Consider the following 3,001-nt stretch of genomic DNA (forward strand, 5'->3'; position numbering starts at 1 on the left):
CATGAAGCGCTTCTTTAACGTCACTAGCTTGACGGTTGTCCCTTGTTAGGGTGGATTGTAGTGCTTGACGTCTTCTCCTCTTACTATGAAAACGTCTCCACTTGATTCATTCATGACCTCTAAATGTTCCATAGAAAGAACTTTCCTGATTGTGAACACTTGAGGGAGCTGGGAAGGAATGGTTTTGAGGTCAGGTGGAATTTCCAGATAATGACTTGATATCACTTTATCTCCCGGAGAAAAACTTTCAGTGGGAATTTTCTTGTTTCTCCACCCTCTTGGCAATCTCCCTATCACTCTTCCCTTTCTCTTGAGGATTTCTTCAGTGACCCTTATGTCAAGAGGATCCTTCTGATCTGTTTCCACTGATTCTTGTGGCTTTAACTCTTGCAGCTCTTGTTTGCCTTCCAAGAACTGTTTTAGAGTTTCAGTTGCTGGATTACTTTCCTCCAGACACAGATGGCTACTATCATCCTTAAGCTTTTCAGGTTCTGGTTCAGGCTCAGATGCAGTTTTGAAAACTTTGAAAATGAGCTGTTCATCATGTATTCTCAGAATTAGCTCTCCTTGTTCTACATCTATGAGCGCTCTAGTTGTGGCTAGAAATGGTCTGCCCAGAATTATAGGGTGTAAGTAGCTCTCCTCCATGTCCACAATGACAAAGTCTGTGGGGAAATAATAATCCCCCACTTTCACCAGCACATTTTCAACTACCCCTTCAGCTTGCTTCTGAGTTTTGTCAGCCAGTTGTATGATTACATCAGTGGATCTCACCTCATTCAGTTGTAGCCTCTTCATAAGAGTTAGAGGCATCACATTTATGCTAGCTCCTAGATCACAGAATCCTCTGTCAATTTTTGTTTCCCCTATGATGCAAGGGATATGAAAACTTCCTGGGTCCGTTTTCTTAGAGAGTGTGTCCTTCTTGATGAGAGCACTGCATTCTTTGTTCATTGTTACCGTTTGTCCTCCCTTCAAAACTCTTTTCTTGCTTAACAATTCCTTTAAATACTTGATGTGTGTGGGCATTTGATGAAGAATCTCAAGAAAGGGAATATTGACATGAAGAGAGTTAAATGTCTCTAGAAACCTTGAATAGGTTTTCCTTTTTTCACCTCCTCCTAACCTCTCAGGAAATGGTGCTTTTGGTTGGTATATTTCCATCATGCCTTTTTGCAGTTCCTTGGCTTGCTCAGTTCCACCTTCCTGCTTAACTTCTTCCACACCTTCCTTCAAGATTTCTGGTTCCTGCTCTGAGGGCCTGATTCCTTCTTCTTCTGAGACTTCCTTCAATATGGTGATGGCCTTGCATTCTTCCCATCTTACTCTCTTTTGTTCCCCTTTAGGATTCTTTTCTGTGTCACTAGGGAATACTGCAGTTGATTTGGGTGCCTGTTGAGATAGCTCTCCTACTTGAGATTCCATCCTCTTGAGTTTTTCACCATGGTTTCTTAAGGTAGTTCTCACATCATCCCTGAAGCTCTTCAATTAAATTATGTCTTGACTCATGGTTGCCATCATTCCTTCTATCCGGTTTAATTGATCTTGAAATTGTTGGTTCGGATTAGGTTGGGTATGTTGATTATTTTGGCCATGATATGATGGTTGGGGGTAAGTGTTTTGTGTGGCTTGGTATGATCTTTGGTTGGAGTTTTGGTATGTGGAATTGTTATGTTGATTGTGGTTGTAAGGTTTGTGGTTTTGTGGTTGGGTTTGTTGGTTTCCCCACCCAAAGTTTGGGTGGTTTCTCCAGCCTGGGTTGTAAGTGTTGGAATGTGGATCATATGATTGCCTTTGTTGGTTTCCCACATAGTTAGCCTCATCCCAATCACCTCCTTCAATGCTTACTTCCTCTTGATCTTGTGTGTGTATTGCAGCCACTTGCTTTGTTTCTAATTGCCTGGTAAGCTCTGCTAGTTGCTTGGCAAACACCTTGTTTTGGGCTAGAATTGTATCAACATGGTTCAGCTCCATGACTTCCTTAGTGTGGTGCCTCTCTGATGCATAGTAGTACTCATTCTCAGCCACTGTCTCGATCACTTCAATGGCTTCTTCCACAGTCTTTTTCCTGTTCAATGAACCTCCTGATGAATGGTCTACAGCCTTCCTTGATTCATAAGAGAGCCCATCATAGAAGATGTGCAATTGCACCCAATCATGGAACATGTTTGGTGGGCATTTCCTTGTCAAGTCCTTGAATCTCTCCCATGCCTCGTAGAGAGTTTCACCATCTTGTTGTCTAAAAGTCTGAACCTCAGATCGAAGCCTATTGACCTTTTGTGGAGGGTAGAAACGTGCCAGAAACTTGCTTTCCACCTCATCCCATGTTGTTAGACTCCCCCTTGGGAATGATTCCAGCCACTTAGCTGCTTTGTCCCTAAGTGAAAATGGGAACAAAAGCAGTTTATAGGCATCTTCCTGGACTCCATTGGACTTCACAGTGTCACAAATTCTCAGGAATTTTGTGAGATGTTGGTTTGGGTCTTCATTAGCACTTCCTCCAAAGGAACAATGATTCTCCACTAGTGATATTAGCTGTGGCTTGAGCTCAAAATTGTTGGCCTGAATGGGTGGTTTCTGGATGCTACTACCACAATTCCCAGAGGTTGGGTTTATGTATGAACTAAGAACCCTCTTCTCAGGAATGGCATCGTTTCCATCAGCTCTCTCATGGTTGTGAACTTCTCTATCCATGTTGAGATCTAAAGCTTCCTCAAAATTGTCCTCAGATTCTCCTTCAGATTCCTCTTCTCCCACTACTCTCTTCCCTCTTGCTTCCCTTCTAAGTCTATGAAGGGTCCTCTCTGGTTCGGTATATGGAGGAGTTGATGTCTCTCCTCTCCTACCTGTCATACAAGAACACAGCTCAAACACAAACAAGTGAAGTACTCTTGGTTAATGGAAGAGTATGGTTAGATCAATTGAGGAATTAATTCAAACAGTTAGTGAGTCAGTGAGTTAGTTGCATGAATTTAAAGGCATAAAGAAGGAAAGCATATAA

General features: G+C 42.3%; 1 non-coding gene across 1 annotated transcript; it reads left to right on the forward strand.

Moving 5' to 3' along the window:
* The first annotated feature begins 2,164 nt into the window (after positions 1-2,164).
* Positions 2,165-2,268, forward strand: LOC112725490 (small nucleolar RNA R71). Its single transcript, XR_003164595.1, has one exon. It is a non-coding gene; the product is annotated as a small nucleolar RNA R71 (small nucleolar RNA).
* Positions 2,269-3,001: the final 733 nt, after the last annotated feature.

The sequence above is a fragment of the Arachis hypogaea genome, chromosome 11, assembly GCF_003086295.3.
Source record: "Arachis hypogaea cultivar Tifrunner chromosome 11, arahy.Tifrunner.gnm2.J5K5, whole genome shotgun sequence".
Classification (NCBI taxonomy): Eukaryota; Viridiplantae; Streptophyta; class Magnoliopsida; order Fabales; family Fabaceae; genus Arachis; species Arachis hypogaea.